The sequence below is a fragment of the Macaca mulatta genome, chromosome 18 (assembly GCF_049350105.2).
Source record: "Macaca mulatta isolate MMU2019108-1 chromosome 18, T2T-MMU8v2.0, whole genome shotgun sequence".
In the NCBI taxonomy this organism is placed as follows: domain Eukaryota; kingdom Metazoa; phylum Chordata; class Mammalia; order Primates; family Cercopithecidae; genus Macaca; species Macaca mulatta.
Genome location: NC_133423.1, coordinates 33,261 through 53,165, shown reverse-complemented (window position 1 = coordinate 53,165; position 19,905 = coordinate 33,261). Strand labels below are relative to the sequence as shown.

The window sequence follows — 19,905 nt, the reverse complement described above, 5'->3', positions numbered from 1 at the left end:
CACTGCAAGAAACAGGGCCCTGCAGTTGCTGTAGTCGCCAGCAAGGGGCGCACTGGCACAGCACTGTGAGCAAGAGGGTCCTGTAGAGCGCGGCTGCAAGCAGAGGTCACCGGAGCCCGGCTTTTCAGATTACTGATGTTTCGCCCGTCTCCGCCGCTCCCCTCTAAGCATGCGTCTCTGCGCCTGCGCCGCGACCCTCTTTTTTCCCCCCCCCCACTGCGCAGGCGTGCGACTCTGCGCTTGCGCCGCGCTGGCCTGCGGCTCTGCGCCGGCCTGCGCCGCGCCTGGCGCGCGACTCTGGGCCTGCGCCGCGCCAGCCTGCGACTCTGCGCCTGCGCCGGCCTGCGCCGAGCCTGGCGTGCGACTCTGTGCCTGCGCCTCACCGGCCTCTGACTCTGCGCCTGCGTCGTCCTGCGCCCGCGCCTGGCGTGCGACTCTGCGCCAGCGCCGGTGCTGTACGTTTGTGAGGGCGGAGCTGAATTCTCCTCAGCCCAGACACTGAGAGCATCGCGAGGGCGGAGCTGTGTTCTCCTCTGCACAGACCTCGGGGGTACCGTGAAGACAGAGCAGCGTTGTACCCTGCCCAGACCCTGGCGTGGGGGGCACCGCGAGGGCGGAGCTGCGTTGTGCTCAGCACAGACGTTGGCGGCACCGCCTCGCTTTGGGACAACTCGGGGCCGCATCCACAGTGAATAAAATACTTCCTGTTTCTAGCCCTGAATAACGAAGGTCAGAGACTACTTAGAATGGTTCAGTGTGGAAAACGGGAAACCGAAATCCCCTCTGAATCCTGCGCACAGAGGTTCTCTCCACCCAAGGGTTAGGGTTAGGATTTTAGGGTTAGGGTTTTAGGGCTAGGGCGAGGGCGAGGGCGAGGGTGAGGGTTAGAGGGTTAGAGGTTAGGGGTTAGGGTCAGGGTCAGTTTCGGAGTCGGGGTCGGGTTAGGGGTTAGGGTTGGGGTTGGGTTAGGGTTTGGTTCCATGTTAGGATTAAGATTCGAGTTAGGGTTCGGGTTCTGTTTTGGGTTAGGTTTAGGGTTAGGGTTCGTGTTCGGGTTAGGGTTCAAGCCGTTCTCTTGCCTCAGCCTCCCGAGTAGCTGGGGTTATAGGCACCCACCAACATGCCCAGCTAATTTTTTTATTTTTGGTAGCGACAGGGTTTCACCATGTTTCCCAGGCTTCTCTCGAACTCCTGACATCAAGTAATCCACCTGCCTCCGCCTCCCAAAGTGCTGGGATTACAGGCATGAGCCACTGTGCCCAGCCTTCACTTTCTTCTCTGATTCAGAGATCTCTAGCAAGATAGCCTTTTCACAACTTTTATTGCAACGGAAGTATTTCAGAACTTTGTCAGGTTAAACTGTTAAGGGTATGTCTGTTTTTCTATGATACACTGCATTTAGGAATATATGACTCAGTAATGAAAGTTGATCTGGCATCACCCTTGGCATTTGAGTTCCTAGATGGAGAAGGGTCTGTTTTTCTGGCATGATCATATCTTACAGGATGCAGCACCCCAAGAGGACCCTAGCAATTGGGAGAATTTTGTTTACATGACACTAAACCCCAAATAACCTTAAATTCTAAATAAAAGTTCCAAGGGTAATTTGTATAAGGGTCTTGTTTTTTGTTTTTTGTTTTGAGATGGAGTCTCACTCTGTCACCCAGGCTGAAGTGCTGTGGCATGATCTTGGCTCACTGCAACCTCCACCTCCCGAGTTCAAGTGATTCTTCTGCCTTAGCCTCCAAAGTAACTGAAATTATAGGTGCCTGCCACTATGCCCAGCTAATTTTTTGTATTTTTAGTAGAGACGGGGTTTCACCATGTTGGCCAGGTTGGTCTCAAACTCCTGACCTCGTGATTTGCCCGTCCCAGCCTCCCAAAGTGCTGGGATTACAGGCGTGAGCCACTGCACCCAGCCAGTGCCTTGTTTTTAAAGAAAATAAATTACATGACAGGTTTGTTTCATATACATTTATATATATAAACTATACTCGTGAACATTTTACTCAACATTTAAAAATCTTTAAGACCTTTCAATACATAAATCTTACATAACAAAATCTAGCAAAAGTGTATAAAATCTAAACACATTTCTAAAAGAAAGGGTGAGGCTTTCAGGGTGGCTATGCTGTGTTGGATATACGCAGTGTTCTCTCTCTCTTCTGGTTCTGCTTATATGGCAGTTCCAGCTCACAAGAGCCCTCGGAGCCTGTCTGTTGGCCTGCATCCTGTGGCATTTGGCAAGTGAGATCTGTTTAATATAAGGTGTCCATAAAGCCAAGATTATGATATCTAAAAATAATCAACACTAATTCCCCAGAAATTTTGTCTTTTTTGACCAAGCCACTGGTGCAATGTGGAGTCACTGCATTATATGCAAAAAGAATAATGCCCTCACTCCAGAGTCTGAACCAGAACTGACCCTTGGTGGTGATTCCCCCTTTATTCTAGGAGGTGTTAACATTAGCTATGGCAATGTAAAAACGGTGTTTCTGGACCTCCCGGGTTCACGCCATTCCCCTACCTCAGCCTCCCGAGTAGCTGGGACTACAGGCGCCCGCCACCTCGTCCGGCTGGTTTTTTTGTATTTTTTTAGTAGAGACGGGGTTTCACCGTGTTAGCCAGGATGGTCTCGATCTCCTGACCTCGTGATCCACCCGTCTTGGCCTCCCAAAGTGCTAGGATTACAGGCTTGAGCCACCGCGCCTGGCCTTGCTTATTTCTTTTATAATAACTAAGTCATATAAATTGAGCTCACAAAAATATTTATATTAATAAAATTATAATTTATCATTTGTAATGTTTGAGTTTTTCTTGTACATTTTTATATAGCAAGAAAAACAGTTTTTACTTTTAAAAATGGTTTTTAAAAAATCAGAGCAAGCCTAAACCCCTTCATTTTATAAATACAATAACCTGAGGCTCTTCATTGCTGGTGACTCACACAGGCACACACTCAGCATTGCTGGATGTCAGCTCAGGATCCAGAATGCATTTGAACAATTCATGCTAAATTAATAAATGCACTGTAATATAGGCCCATATTAATCCCAAAATAACTAAACCTGTGGAATTTGTAAAATAAGATGTTTATGAATGAGGACATGGCATTTTGACTTAGTTCTGATTCCCCCCTTTCTGAAAGCAGAATCTACAGTCTATTTTCCCATTGCTAGATTTCAGAGGAGAGCCTGGTGTCACTTACAGCAGACATTGCAGATGCCTCAGCATTTCGGATGAAGACGGTAAAGACCTTCTTTGTTTCAAAAAAACCTTTTTTTCCAGGGGAGAAAACACAGGTTGGATCTAAACTCAATCCTCCTATTGAAATATTTTAATGACACTGAAAGAGGTTGTTGCATTTGGCAGGTGCAGGTGGAGCTGTGCAGTCCTGCACTGAAGCCCTGCAGTCCTGACTTCTCAGTGGAGCTAGAGGAGAATTATATTAATGTGTTTGCACTACTTGCTCAATTGTAAAGCATAACAAATATATTTAAGGCATGTTTTTAAAATGAGAATAAAATAGTTTAACAATGTTTATACACCTATTTTAGTTATTACATTCTCTAATCTATTTTTATCCTCACAACCATGGAAGCGCTCCACCATCTCCATTTCAGAAAGTAGACAGTAACTGAACAACACTATCTTCTTTTAAAAAACATTTATTTCATTATGAAAGTTTATGGTTTATGTAATTAATACCTTTTTGTGGTCTGAATTCAATGGGTGTGGGCATCTGCACACTGTCGTGGGTCCACTATTGTGAAATCGCACACAGTGGTCTCACTGCCCTAAACAGCCAAGGCTCTCTGCCCATCCATCCTTTCCTCTCCCCAACCCCTGTCAACCACTGATTATTTTGCTATCTATGTAATTTTCCCTTTTCCAAAATGTCACATAATGCCCACAGCAATGAATGCGAGTTTCTTTTGCTCCACATCCTCACCAGCATTTGCTGTTTTTGGTCTTGTGGATTTTGGCCATTCTAATAGGTAAGTAGTGGTATCTTACTGTTGTCTTAATTGGCAATTCCTAATAAGACATTATACAGAGCATCTTTTCATATACTTAATTTCCATCTGCATAAATGTTCAGCTTTTACCCATTTTTAATTGGGTTGTTTGTTTTCTTATTGAGTTTTAAGAGTTCTTTGCATATTTCAGATATGAATCCTTAGATATAGTTTGCAAATATTTTCTCACAGTCTCTGGTTTGTCTTTTTATTCTCTTAACAGTATCTTTCACAAAACTAAAGTTTTTTTATGTTAAAGTTCAAGTTCCCAATATTTTTCTTCGTGAATAATGCTTTTGGTGTTGTATCTAAAAGAATCACCAAATCCGACGTTATCTAGAGTTTTTCCTTATGTTATCTTCTAGGAGTTTGAAAATTTTGCATTTAATATATTGATCTAATATCTACTTTACATTAACTTTTGTAAAAGGTGTAACGTCTGTTTATAGATTCTTTTTTTTTTTTTTTTTTTGCACATGGATGTCCATTTGTTCCAGCATCATTTGTTAAAAAGACTCTCCTCTCTCCATTGAATTGCCTTTGCTCCTTTGTCAGAGATCAGCTGGCTGTATTTCAATCTGTTTCTGGGCTCTCTGTTTTGTTTCTCTGACGTATGTGTATATGTCTTCTGTTTTGCCTTCAGTTTAAAAAAATGTAATTGCTACCTCAATTTGCTTATGAATTCTCATTTGTAAACAGAAGAGCGTAAATTAATGCCTGAGTATATTTTAGGGTAGATGTTGCCTTGAATACAATGAGCAGAATGAGTTATAATTTTAAAGTGAATATAAAAATTTGACCATAGTGGTAACAGATTTGCGAACTAGTGATATCAATGACAGAGTCCATTGCAATATTGCTTCATCCTTTGGCTCAGCTCTGCTTCACACCAGGTAACTACCAATCCCTTTTGTGATTAGTTCAAGGATTTCTGTGGGGTGGAAAGTAGAAATACGATATCAGTGGAGGGAGAGAAGGCAGTTTCCCAGACTGGGAGCAGTCAGATCTCCAGTGGGTCCCAACACTGCTCTGTGGCAATATCTAGAGGGTGATGGAAACAGAGACAGGGTGCAAATGAGGTGGGTGCTGGCCCTAGGGTTCCCAGTGTCTCCTGGTTCCCATGGTCTATAAGACGTCTGAAATGAGACCTTCCGGGCTTTGAGGGGCCCCTGTGGAATTGGAAAATGAGGAAGTGAGCAGTGACAATCTAGACTGATTATTAGAGGTACGTCTCTCATTTTTCAGTAACCAAGGAGCCTTTGATTAGTAGTGAAATTGTGGCACCCCAACAATGGTGGAGTGGAATATCCTGCTACTCTGGAGGGGTGATGGCTCAGGGTCAAGACTGAACTAATTAGAAAAAGAAATGCACTCCAGGAATATCAAGTCCAAAACGAAGCTCTTCAAACCATCTGGGAAGAGAAAACAGCATGACAAGGAAAGGTATATTTGTCTGATCCCAGGAATCAATATAAACATCCATGATAACCCTACCTATTTTTTAAATATATGATTTGGATGAAACAAGAGAAAGAGACTGATTGTTGCTGAGTCCCTGCTGCAGTCCCGACACAGCTGGAGATGCCCTGCTCCCCTGCTCCCCTGCTCCCCCGCTCCCCCGCTCCCCCGCTCTCCTGCTCTCCTGCTCTCCTGCTCTCTTTATTTTGTTGATGCTCATGAGGACCCTGATGTCTGAGGAAGAAGGTTCCCGTCCAGCTCTGCCCCTGGTGTGTCACGTGCCGGCCTTGTCAACGCACAGGAGAACCTGACAGGGTGAGTGTTATAACCCCAATCATAGAAAAGGAAACGTCTCTAAAGTCTTTAGCATCTTGCCCGAGTTCGGACACTTAGCAGAGGCCTGAGTTTAGATGCAGCCCCGTCTTGCTCTTTGACAGCCTCAGCACCACGTGCCCTGGGTGACCCACGCAGAGTCACTGACAACCCTCTTGGTTGGCTCATGGCACAGCGTGGAGCGAAATGGCCCACTGACTTTTCCAGACACTTTGACAATTCGTGATATAGTTTATGCGGTCACTCCCAGTGAGTTCTATTGTTCAGTTTAATAGAATACCTAATTCTGTGTTTATTATGAATAAAGGGAGATTTCTTGTGGTTTTTAAGAATATGAAGGATATCTATTTTGTATACAAGTTGGAAGTTCCAATACTATAGGAAGCATAAGTGCAGGTTTTAATGATGGGTCTTTTATAAGACTGAATTCACATCAAACTGAATCAGTAACTCCGGCTGTATGAACAGGGTGAGACATTAAACATTTAATGAAAAGAATTCCTTTCTTAGGTTACAGCAAGGACTAAATATGTCTAATTATCATGCCCGCTAAGAAGATGTATTGTGATATTTGCAGTTAATCACTCATTCAGTTCCAAGGGTATTTATTAATTGTCTGCTCTGGGCATAACAACAATTGGAAGCAGTATGTTCACATGAAAAAAAACTTACCTGAGGCTCTAAGTCACAACTTTCCATGACCAGCACACATTTCTGATTTGAAATACATATCTAAAGCTTCAAATGCATAAATAGATATCCCAATCTAGAACTAAGTTAATAGTTGCTTAGAATTAATTGTTTAAATTATCCTGGGAACCAGAAAGATATGTCTACATGAAACAATAAAGGTTATATTAGAATTAATAAACTTTAGAAGACCATTTTAATCTTAATATATAAGCATACTACCTAGGCACACTGTTTAAATACATCTGCAACCTACTATTTTTAGATTTAGGTAAATCATTAATCCTTAAATTTGGAAGATTCCAGTGTTAGAGCTCTAGACTATGAAACTTGGAAGTTTTTCTAAAATTTTTGAGTTTTTATCCAGAAATACATATTTTCCTGGCACTGAGAACTGCAAGAAATTTCACTTGGAGTCTCCAAATAGTCAGCCATGTGTGATGTCAACATCAGTGTAATAGATACTATCACAAACATCCTGTGACTTTTATTTTTTTTATATACTTTAAGTTCTGGGATACATGAGCAGAACGTGCAGGTTTGTTACACAGGTATACACGTGCCATGGTGGTTTGCTACACCTGTCAACCTGTCATCTATGTTAGGTATTTCTCCTAATGCCATCCTTCCCCTAGGCCCCGACCCTGCAACAGGCCCCCGTGTGTGATGTTCCCCTCCCTGTGTCCATGTGTTCTCATTGTTCACCTCCCACTTATGAGTGAGAACATGCGGTGTTTGCTTTTCTGTTCCTGTGTTAGTTTGCCAAGAATGATGGTTTCCAGCTTCATCATGTCCCTGCAAAGGACATGAACTCATCCTTTTTTATGACTGCATAGTATTCCATGATGTATATGTGCCACATTTTCTTTATTCAGTCTATCATTGATGGGCATTTGGGTTGGTTCCCAGTCTTTGCTATTGTGAATAGTGCTGCAGTAAACATACGTGTGCATGTGTCTTTATAGTAGAATGATTTATAACCCTTTGGGTATATACCCAGTAATGGGATTGCTGGAGCAAATGGTATTTCTGGTTCTAAATCCTTGAGGAATTGCCACACTGTCTTCCACAATGGTTGAGCTAATTTACAGTCTCACCAACAGTGTAAAAGTGTTCCTATTTCTCCACATCCTCTCCAGCATCTGTTGTTTCCTGACTTTTTAACGATCGCCATTCTAACTAACATGAGTTGGTATCTCATGGTGGTTTTGATTTGCATTTCTCTAATGACCAGTAATGATGAGCCTTTGTTCATATGTTTCTTGGCCACATAAATGTCTTCTTTTGAGAAGTGTCTGTTCATATCCTTCACCCACTTCTTGATGGTTTTTTTTTCTCCTTGTAAATTTGTTTAAGTTCCTTGTAGATTGTGGATATTAGCCCTTTGTCTGATGGATAGATTGCAAACATTTTCTCCCATTCTGTAGGTTGCCTGTTCACTCTGATGAGAGTTTCTTTTGCTGTGCACAAGCTCTTTCGTTTAATTAGATCCCATTTGTAAATTTTGGCTTTTGTTGTCGTTGCTTTTGGCGTTTTAGTCATGAAGTCTTTGGCCATGCCTATGTCCTGAATGATATTGCCTAGGTTTTCTTCTAGGGTTTTTATGGTTTTAGGTCTTATGTTTAAGTCTTTAATCCATCTTGAGTTAATTTTTGTATAAGGTGTAAGGAAGGGGTCTAGTTTCAGTTTTCTTCATATGGCTAGCCAGTTTTCCCAACACCATTTATTAAATAGGAAATCCTTTCCCCATTGCTTGTTTTTGTCAGGGTAGTCAGGCATCCTAAACTTTAAAATTTAAGAACTTACATTTTTTTTAAAGTAACTGGCAACTGACAATCATTTAAAAATCCGTAACCTAAAAAAATAATAATTCCTCCTAAGTTTTCAACCAAGAGAAGTGAAAATCTGTTGACACAAAGGTCTGAATATAAGTATTCATAACAACTTTCTTCTTAATAGCCAAATATTTTTAAAATAGTCTATCACTGAAGAGTAGATAAGCTGTAATATATTCCTACAACGGTTACTGCCCAACATAAGAATGACATATACACTGGAAATCACATGGACGTTCAAAGGCATTAGAATACATGAAAGAAACTAGGTATAAGAGAATATTCTATATGATTCCATTTATATCAAATACTTCTTTTTTGAGATAACATCTCACTCTGTCACCAAGGCTGGAGTGCAGTGATGTGATCACAGATCACCGCAGCCTTGACCTCCCAGGCTCAGGTGATTCTTCAGCCTCCTGAGTATCTGGGACCAAAGCGGTTGGGACCAAAGGGGTGTGCCACCACACCTGGCTAATTTGTGTGTGTGTGTGTGTGTGTGTGTGTGTGTTTTAAGAGATGGGGTTTTGCCATGTTGCCCAGGCTGGTCTCAAGTTCCTGGGCTCAAGTGATCCCCGCTTCTCAATCTAGTGCTAGGATTACAGACCTGAGTCATTGCATGTGGCCTGTATCATATTCTAAGACAAACAAAACTAGAGTGAAAGAAAGCAACTGCCGGAAGCTGTGGTGTGGGGCAGGGGTCACTGACTACAGCAGCATGCAAGAGAATTTTGGGGGTAATGAAATGTATTTTAATGGTACTGTTGTGTACATGACTATATGTATATTTGTCAAAATGCATTGATTTGTACACTTAAAATTACTAAATTTTGTTATATGTAAATTAAACTCAATTAGATAATAAAAAATAAACTTTTGATCCTGAAAAAATACCTACCCACATACAAACTACCTCTGAAACAAACTACTTTTTCAGAATTTCTAATTTAAATATTCAGAAATATGAATGATGATGAATTTTAACAAGGCTTACATAATTCAATTCTGTTTTGGATCATGTCTGAGAGACATATTAGCTGCTGGACTTATTTGGATTTCCTTACCTCCTTTGCATATGAAAAAATAAGAGGTTGAGACAGAAACAAGATATGTAATTTATGTACAATGAAACTTTCTACTGCCCAGGAGATGAGGCTTTCTATTGTCCAATGAATTGTGCCTGGCAGCACAATTCACTGCTTCACAATTCATCGTTCTTTTTACCCTCAGAGCATCCTTGAAATGATTGACTCAACCATGAGAGAAACACTGTAAATATTCTCAGATGCAAACTCACAGTACCAGCTTCACAGAACACCTGCAGGTGCAAGTAACTAAAAATCCAGCTCAATTTTACTTTAAATACAGGGGAATTTATTGACTCAGGTGGGTAGTTCAGAAGGAGGCCAGGCTTCAGTGTGAATCTGAGCACAGAAGCTCATGGATGTTACCAGGACTCAGTCTCTTCCCAATTTTCTGCTCTGCCTTCAGTGAAGTCAGAATAATTCTGCATGTGGCAAAATCTCCAGGAACAATTTCTGAGGTTGCATTCTTCACCAAAGAGGGAGCATGAACAAGCACACCCTTGTTCCTAACAACCTAGCACAACTTGTATTTGACTCTAATTGGAACAACTCAGACCCCGCCCATCCCAAAGTCCATTAGGGGGACCAAGGGAGTGCTGTGTGGCACCTGGCATGAGCCTCAGTTATGCACTCACTTTGGAACCAGTAACTGTGACACAGGGTGAGACAGTGCTGGTTAAGTCAACCGGGACCCACCCCATGTTTCAAACCACGTGACTGAATAATTCAGGGCTCTGTTAGGAAGGAGAAAGGGGGATGCTTCTTAAATAGCACCCACCAGTCAACTACAATTTAATTTGACAGGAACCCGGAGGCCCTGCCATAGAAATCTCTCACAGTTGCTTGGAATCAGAGCACTCAATACAAAAATCCTATGGTAGCAACCCTATGGCCTCAAGGGCGCCACGCAGTTGGTGTGGAGGGTGGGGCAAGGAGGGTGGGGAAGGGCTCAGGGTCTTCTGAAGATGAAGCCAAAGAACAGATGGCACTGACTTAGCAGAGTGGAAAATGTTTAACCCCAAGAGATTCCTACAGAGGCAGCTAAGCCACACCACAGACTCCTAGAAGGGCTTGTGTTAGGGTTCCCAAGTGTCTAGGTAAGCTGAGGAGATGGTGAGGCAGACACAGAGGGTCGGTTCAAAGCACATTGGGAAGACTGATCCCAAGACCCCTCAGTCCACACTGGCAGTCAAATGCTCCTCCCTGACATCAGAAAAAGAAACAATTTATTTTCTTCAGATACTGAAACAGAACTTTTCTAAGCTCCAGGACACTGGATAATGCTGCTTATGCAAAGACAGTATTTAGTGAAAGCCAATTTACTGAGCAGGGAGATCAGCGGATTCTTTCTCCCTCTTGGCTCCCAGAATGCTGGGATCAGCTTGTAGTCTTAGGAGATTGGCGACCTCTTTTTGGAGAGGATCTGCAGATACCAACATTTTCAGGGTTTCCTCAGGTCCAGGAGTGCCAGGCTCCTGTGGACTCTTCCTTTGGGGAAGCAAAAGAAGACTCCATCTGTACACACAGAATGCATTAATTATATTTTCTTATTTTCTGTTTTCTTGACGCTCTAGCATCTAGTGTATACTGGGAAAAGATTGTCTTTCCCAGGACCAGCCAATTAAACTACCAATTCAGAACCCATACTCCTAACCACCTACTTTATCTAGCTCTGATACTGTAGGAGACAATACCGCCCTTCCTTAATCACCACAGGGTGAGGTACTAGACAACTAGAAATGGCCCCTATGCCCCAGAGCCTGCTGAAGCTATTAACGCTGGGCAGCCTAAGCCTGCCTGCCCTGCCTGCCCTTGCTGTCCCACAGAGACTACAGCAGAGGATCCTGCCCGTGCCTTCCCCTCTCCTGCCTCTGCCTGGGGCGTCCCTGTGCCTCCTATTTCTAGGGATCTATGAGTTTGAATGGGACAGTCACTTCCATGTCTCCAGGTCTTAACATCCCTGGTTAAAACAAATTCTGAGTACATTTTAAAACATAAGGCTTCCAATGTAATCTTTAAAACCCTTATATGGACAATTTTAAACATATATGTAAATAAACACGAATATAACCAACCCCTGTATATCTATAACCCTTCAGAACAACAAGAAACACATGGACAATTCTGTTGTATTATGGCTAAAAGGTAGCCATGGACACGAAATGAAGACAAGAAGTCTTTGGAATAAGTGATCCCATCACAATGAATCAATTTTCCATTGGAACATATTTTTACAAAGTCACTGTTTTGAAAATATTTAGCCATGAATTGAAACAGAGTCTGTAAGGTTTTTTTTCCCGGTCTAAGGCGAACAGCATTTTAAAGAATGAACCAGGACACAACTACAGCACAAGAAAAAAGTATGATAATTAAGTTTACACATATGTGTGACTACTCTAACAGAAAACATGTAAAGAGCATTTGTTTTGATTTATATATCAATCTGTACTGTTTAATTTTTTGTGTCATAAATGCTCTTATTTAAAAAAACAGGACTAGTTAACAGTGTCAATTACTAGTAATTCGTGGTATAAATAATTAAACAAAGAAGTATTCAAAAATTATAACTGTTTTCAATAAAGTTTTATTTTACATCATTTTTTTTTACTTACTCAGAAATTGCCCCCCAAAAAATGCAGAGATTTCCCATGTAGCTGCAACCTAGTTTCATCTCTTATTAACATCTTCTATCAGTGTGTCTCACATGGCTTATTAATATCTTACATAATTTGTCATAGTTAATGAACCAATACTGATAGACTATTATTAACTAAAGTTTATATTTCATTTGGATGCCCTTGGTTCTGTCTTACTCTGACCCAGGATCCCATCCAGGATCACGCATGACATGTGGTCATCACGTCCCTGTGGGCTCATCCTGGCTGTGACAGTGTGTCAGGCTTTCCATGTCGTGATGACCTTGATAGTACTGAGGAGGATTGGTCAGGAATTTTGTAGAATGTCCCCCATTGTCACTGCATGTTCTCAAGGTGAACTGTCACCTTTTATGTTCACTTGAATCATTTGGAAGAGCTACTGTTTGTCAGGTTTCTCCACTGTGAAGTTATTTTTCCTCCTTGCCCATACTGCATGTGTTCTTTTGGAGCAAGTCACTGTGCAGAGCCCACACTTACGGAGTGAGGAGTTGGCTCCACATTATTGATGGCTGAGTGTCTACATCAATTACTTGGAATTCTTTTGCAAAGGAGATTTCTATGCAACTCTGTTTTCTTATTCACCTGTGTATACAAATACAGACACCTAGATAATTACTTTCAGCTTTAATTATTATTCAACACTACAATTCATTCCTGTGTTGGCCATCAGTAGCTGTTTTTATTGGCTATTATTTTTCTTTGATATATTTTAATTTTTTTTAGTACTTACTTTCTGATACTTCAAGATTATCCCGACTCCTATATTTACTGTCCCAGTTCTAGTATCAGACATTTCTTCAAAGAGCCTCATTCCTTTCAGAATGGTAGGAAAACTTACATCTGGCTGCCGAATGAGCACATTGTTGAATGAGCACTTGTTCCTCATTAGCAATGCTAGGAAGTATATGTGTGTGTGTAACCTACCTATACACACCTAATTATAAAGTTTTCTATGTAGAACTGTGTGTATCTATATTAAACTAAACATAAGTTTACGTTCATGTCTCCACCTCTGATCTAATAGCACATGAATCATTCTAGCCTTCTCCCCGTGCTAATTTGTAACCTCCCACTTCAACAGTGAGAAACCTGGTTACTACCATCTGCGACTTATGTAAGTCATTGTTTTATTCCAGATACAGATACTGTGGTTTTACAATTGTTCACAATTGCTTCTGTTGGAAAGAATTTTATAAAATAGAATCCAGTGATGAAGTATAGTTTGTTTGCCTTCAGCATACGGATTCTATTAATTTTCAAAGTGACAGGTCAACACCATTTTCCCTACACCTTCAGTGAGTTTTTTCCTACATTTGTGTCTTAGTCTGTTTTGTGCTTCTGTAACAGAATACCTGAGGCTGGGTAATTTATAAATAAAAAAGGTCCTTTTGGCTCACAATACTGGTGGCTGGAATGTCTGAGATTGGGCAGTTGCATCTGGTGGAGTCTCAGTCTTTTTCACCTCATGGTGGAAAGTGGAAGGGGAGCAAGGGGTGCACCAGAGATCACATAGCAAGAACGAAAGCAAGAGGGAAGCCAAGGAACCCAGACTCTTGTTAACTACCTACTCCTGCAGGAATTAATCCATTCCTGTGAGAGCAGAACTCACTCATCCCCATGGAGAACATTAATCTATTCATGAGGGATCCGTCCCCATGACCCAAACACCTTCCACTAGGCCCCACTGCCCCACACTGCCACATTGGGGGTCAAATTTCAACACGAGTTTTTGCAGGGACAAACCACATCCAAACCACAGTAATTTGTAGCATAGTTAAATTATTTTTCACATGATGTATTCTGTCCTGGGATACTCCACATCCTGAGTAATTTTATTTAATTTGAATAGAGTTTGATTTACCCATTTGGTTGTAAAATTCTGCATATTTTGACCAGTGCATTGTGGTAGGTATCCCACTACTAAAGTATCATATGAAATGCTTGAAACCCCCACCCCATGGAGCCAATGGTTTCCCATCTGTGTAGTTTGCTTTCTGCAGTGTCTCATTAAATGAGGTCACACTGTGTGTATTCTCCTCAGACTGTCTTCTTCCACTTAGCAATGTGCATACAAGATTCACTCATGTCTTTGTGTGAGTTGATAGCTTGTTCCTTTCTATGGCTAAATAGTATTCCATTGCATGAATGTACCACAGTTTTGTTATGCATTTTGGGGAGCAAAACCTACCTCTTCTAACTTTGTTTCAGGGTTGGAGACCTTCAAATTAACTGACAATAGATACATTAGTAGGAGAGACAATACTTGGCTTCTTATTCCACAAGTATCATTGTGGGACAAAATTCATCAGATGGCAGGATCCAGTTTACAAAGAGGTAAAAATAGCCCAAAAACAAGAAACAAGACTAGAATCTGATAACCCACAATAACTATAGCTTTCCTTAAAAAAAATTTTTTTTTCAAGACGGGGTCTGGCTCTGTCACCCAGGCTGGAGTGCAAAGGTGCAACAATCTCGGCTCACTGTAACCTCTACCTCCTTGGTGCAAGTGATCCTCCCTCCTCAGCCTCCTGATTAGCTGGGACTACAGGCACATATCATCGTGCCCATCTAATTTTTATATTTTTGGTAGAGACGGGGTTTCCAACATGTTGCCTAGGCTGATCTAGAACTCCTGGCCTCCCAAAGTGCTGGAATTATAGGCATGTGCCACCATGCCCGGCCAAGTTATAGTTTTCCATTGAAACATAAAATTATTCTCTGTAGTAACCATCATTTTTGACCATAATCAAAGTAAGACTATTCTTGTTTTAAATCTAAGTATAGTTTTGTTAGATTTTGCTTGATTATTTACGTAAGTGCAGCAAGAACAGGAGACGACCACATAGGTGCTTTCAAGTTTCTTTGCTGGAAGTTTTCATACAGAATCTCAGATTTGACTTTTAAAGGCCTCATTCAGGCTAAAAACCAAGCTAAGAACATACTATCAAATTTCAGCTGCAGTCCTTATAGCTTTGTGTGAATTCCTCTCTTCTTGAGTCCCCCCAAATATCCCTAAATTCCTGGGCCTACCAGGAAATGACCTTCTTTACTAACCTGTAAGGCTGTGAACCCTGTAATGTAAGTATCAGGCTGACTTTTCTCAGAGTGCTGTTGGGAACGAAGTTTTTGGTGTTCTAAAAAAAAAAAAAAAAGAATTAACATGGGAACAAATAATCTCTTAGCAAGGCGAGCTTTACTTTCTGCAGAAAGGGTGCTACTCAATAGCTGTCCAGCCACAAGAGCACACCGAACAAAGGAGACAGAGTTACTTATAACCTGATGTGTCTACCCTACTGCTGTGTCCAGTTACCATTGGCTGGAATAGGACCTCACATTTTACACTTTACCCAATTGGCTATTAGTTTAAAACTTTCTTAATTAGGTAAGGGGAATAGAACAAAGAAAGAAAAGGAAGTTGCCAGGGATAGTTAAGGAAGCATCTCCAAATAAGGAATGGCATACACTATGGGCTGGGGCTTGTCTAGTTCTGTCCAGGCATGCCAGAGCAAGCTAGGACAACTGATTTGGAACACACACACACACACACACACACACACACACACACACACACAAATAGTGGATAGCAATCTTATAGTAAGAAATTGTGACTTTTTACAATCTTTGAAGAAGAACTTTCCCATTTCTCACAGTGCTTTGTAAGCATTGTCTCCATAATAGTCAACCTTACTTCCTTAAAATTGCTGGTCATAACTGATCTTAGGTACACTTCTAAAATATGATGTTCCAGTAAAAATCTTGATAATATAACCAAATTTTCCAATTATGTCCTGTTATAAGGTGAACAGATTCTTACTGGACTTTTGCTAATAACTATATCATCATGAAAAAAAGAGTATTCAGTAAGAATTTCAAAATTCTGGAGAGATTAGGCAGGGAAAAAAATGTAAACGCTTCATTTCTGTTTACAAAAGTATAATCTACAAAATTGTTGTAAGTTACAGTTAAATTAAGAGAAAGAGATTTCTTAAATTCAGAAACTAGAACATTAAAGAACCAGCAATGCTCTAAAAAGCTATAAAATTATAATCAATTTTCATCAGTTCATTCAGTGCCACGTAATCAATTCCAGTCTTGCTGGATCTTGGGTTAGCAGTCTCATGACCCCATCAATTTCTCCACCAGGCTTCTGGAGATCTTCACTGAGTCAAGTGTATGGTCTTAAAGTTATTTAAGCAATATCATCAGAAGTCTTTAACCAGAGTACCTGTCATACTCTTTTCCATGAGTCTCAGAGGGAGTCCTGTATCGGAGATGAACATTCTGACCTGTAGCTGATCGCAGGAGCTTTCAGGAAAGCATCAGGGGGAAATAATATCTAAATGACAAAGAGTATGAAATGGCTGTGATTATACCACAGTTGACAAGGATATTTGATTTTTTCTGTGGCATACAACATTTATTTATTTATTTATTTAGAAACAGAGTCTCGCTCTGTCACCCAGGCTTGAGTACAATGGCGTGATCTCAGCACACTGCAAGCTCCGCCTCCCAGGTTCACGCCATGCTCCTCCCTCAGCCTCCCGAGTAGCTGTGACTACAGGTGTCCGCCACCACGCCCAGCTAATTTTTTGTATTTTTAGTAGAGATGGGGTTTCACCATGTTAGCCAGGATGGTCTTGATATCCTGACCTTGTGATCCACCCACCTCGGCCTCCCAAAGTGCTGGGATTACAGGCATAAGCCACTGCACCCGGCACAACATTTAGAATAATAATTGGAATTATGACTCATAACTCTATACTGGCACATAGCATGGATAAGGAGGACATTGACAAATTTCCAGGAATTTTATATAATTTGTGAAAACAACATTTTACTGATACAAATATAACACAGGGAAGGTTAGATATCTCTTTTTATTTGTATTTTTTGTAAGGTATTCCTTATAAAAAATACATCCTACTTTACTTGTGAATCATGCCCTACTTTTCTTGCATGCTTTGCATAGAGTTGTTTCTAGTTATTCTATTGCTTCTAGTAGTTTTATTTACACATATTGATTATAATTTTAATACTTAGTAATCTTTTATTTTCCAGAGAAAACTAACAAGTAAACAGTTATACACTGTCATATATTAGCATTCCATAGTAGGTTAGAAAATGTATGAGTATACCATCTCCCAACATCTACATGGATGTGTTTCCTCATCGTACAATTTCTCATTGTGGTAGACAAAAACATGTTTATTAATGGTCCAAAATATCTTTAGTCTTTCTGTAAAAATAAGAAGCGAAAATTATATAAACTTTAATTATTTATGTTCAGTAATTAATGTTTTAGTTTTGTATCTTATTTATAAATGGTCTAGATATTTAATGCAAATCTTTTACTTAGCTTAACTTTAAGATTAAAAATTACCAAAAGTATTTTGGAAACTACTATTAAGCAGATTTACAGTAAACAAATTATTTTTGAAATAATGTTTTTCGCTTTTCACAAGATGGCACCGAAAGTGAAGAAGGAAGTTCCTGCCCCTCCTAAAGCCAAAGCCAAAGCCAAAGCTTTAAAGGCCAAGAAGGCAGTGTTGAAAGGTGTCCACAGCAACATACAGAAAAGAAGATCCGCATGTCATTCACCTTGAGGTGGCCCAAGACACTGCGACTCCGGAGGCAGCCCACATATCCTCAGAAGATCACCCCCAGGAGAAACAAGCTTGACCACTATGCTATCATCAAGTTTCCGGTGACCACTGAGTCGGCCATGAAGAAGATAGAAGAAAACAACATACTTGTGTTCATTGTGGATGTTAAAGCCAACAAGCACCAGATTAAACAGGCTGTGAAGAAGCTCTGGGACATGGATGTGGCCACAGTCAACATCCTGATTCGACCTGATAAAGAGAAGAAGGCATATGTTCGACTCGCTCCTGATTATGATGCTTTGGATGTTGCAACAAAATTGGGATCATCTAAACCGAGTCCAACTGACTAACTCTAAATATATGTATATCTTTTCACCATAAAAAAGAAATAATGTTTTTCATAAGAATGACAACTTAATTAGAATCAAATTTAAAAGCTTTAAGATTTTACGTTTCTAGTAAGTATAATATTAGCTTATTTGAGTAGAACTCAAGCAGAATAGGAATTTATGTTTGCTTTATATTCGATAGTGGTAACTTTGAAGACATAGTTGTTTTATTACACCAAAAATATTATATTAACCTTATTTAACTAAGTTTTATCCAAATCGTGTTAACTTAAAAAACATTTGACCAGTTCCTATATTTCTAGGAGTTTGGTGAATATTTATTTATAAATGCTTATTTTTTTCCAAGCCAAGTTAGAATAGAACACTTTTAAAGAATTTTATAAATGAATTTTGCAACCCTAACCTGAGTTAAGAAAATATCACATATACATAACACACATTAATAGACATACAAACACAAATAGAGATTTCATAGCTTTCATCCTGAAATTTCAGGCATGAATCAGGCATAAATATTCTGATGGTTAATTTTAGACATCTACTTGATTGGATTAAGAGACACACAGCTGGTAAAACACAATTTCTGGGCATATGTGTGAGGGTATTTCTGGAAGACACTGAGATAACCCTGACCCAATGTAGATGGGCACAGATATGGTTTTGCTGTGTCCCCACTCAGATCTCATCTTGAATTGTAGTTCTTATAATTCCTACATGTCGTGGGAGGGATCCAGTTGGAGGTGATTGAATCATGGTGGTGGTTACTGCCATGCTGTTCTCATGATAGTGAGTGAGTTCTCATGATCTGATGTTTTTATAAGGAGCTTTTCCCATTTGGCTCAGCACTTCTCCTTGTTGCTGCCATGTGAAGAAGGACGTCTTTGCTTCCCCTTCCACCATGGTTGTGAGGCCCCTCCAGCCATGTGGAACTGTCAGCGCATTAAACCTCTTTGTTCTTTATAAATTGCTCAGACTCGGGTATTTCTTCATAGCAGTGTATAAATGGATGAATACAGGCACCATCCAATTGGTTGAGAACCCAGATAGAACAAAAAGGAAGAGGAAAGGGGAATTATCTCCTTCTGAAATGGAAACATCCTTCTTCTCCTGCCCTTGACATCAGAACTTTAGGGTCTCAGGCCTTTGGCCTCAGAATGAGAGTTACACCATTGGCTTCCCTCATTCTGAGTCCTTTTGACCTGGACTGAGCCATGCTACGCTTTCCTAGTTCTCCAACTTGGTGATAGGCTATCGTGGAACTTCTCAGCCTCCATAATTATGTGAACCCATTCCCCTAATGAGTCTTCTCTCATCTATCTATCTACATATATCACATTGATTCTGTCTTTCTGGAGAACCCTGACTAATGTGATTACAATAATACAAAATTTACTAGTTTATACAGAAGACTTGGTTTTTGTCTTTGCCCCATTTTTTATTTGTATTATAACTGTGTTTCTGGAAAACGGAACAAGTTTTTACCTTCTTCATATGAGGGCTAAAGCTTTTTTCTCGCTAATAATTTTGGAGATTTGTAAGATTTTCTTTTGTTTTGACATACAATCTTACAGAGGCTGAGAAATAATTTTTTTTTCTGTTTTATTTTTCAGCCCCAGGTGTTTGCTTTTGCAGATTCTTGAGCATGTTGAGAGCCTCCAAGGCATGGAGCAGGGTGCCTAAAGTTTCAGTGATTGTAGGGAGTTGAGAGACTCAAATGGGAAGAGAAAGATCTAAAAGGAGGCAGTTTGGAAGATAAAAATTTTCTCAAAGGAGCCATTTAAGTTCTAAATAATTCTTATTCTTAGTAAAGTCATGCAAACAGGAAAGGAAGTAGACAGAATTAGCTCCATATTGGTGGAACACATAGTCAGCAGAG

At 40.4% G+C, this 19,905-nt stretch overlaps 1 long non-coding RNA gene across 1 annotated transcript; it reads left to right on the top strand.

Moving 5' to 3' along the window:
• Positions 1 to 5,263: 5,263 nt before the first annotated feature.
• On the top strand, positions 5,264 to 18,993 carry LOC703315 (uncharacterized). The gene is made up of 2 exons (XR_013408193.1): positions 5,264 to 5,791; positions 17,539 to 18,993. It is a non-coding gene; the product is annotated as an uncharacterized LOC703315 (long non-coding RNA).
• Positions 18,994 to 19,905: the final 912 nt, after the last annotated feature.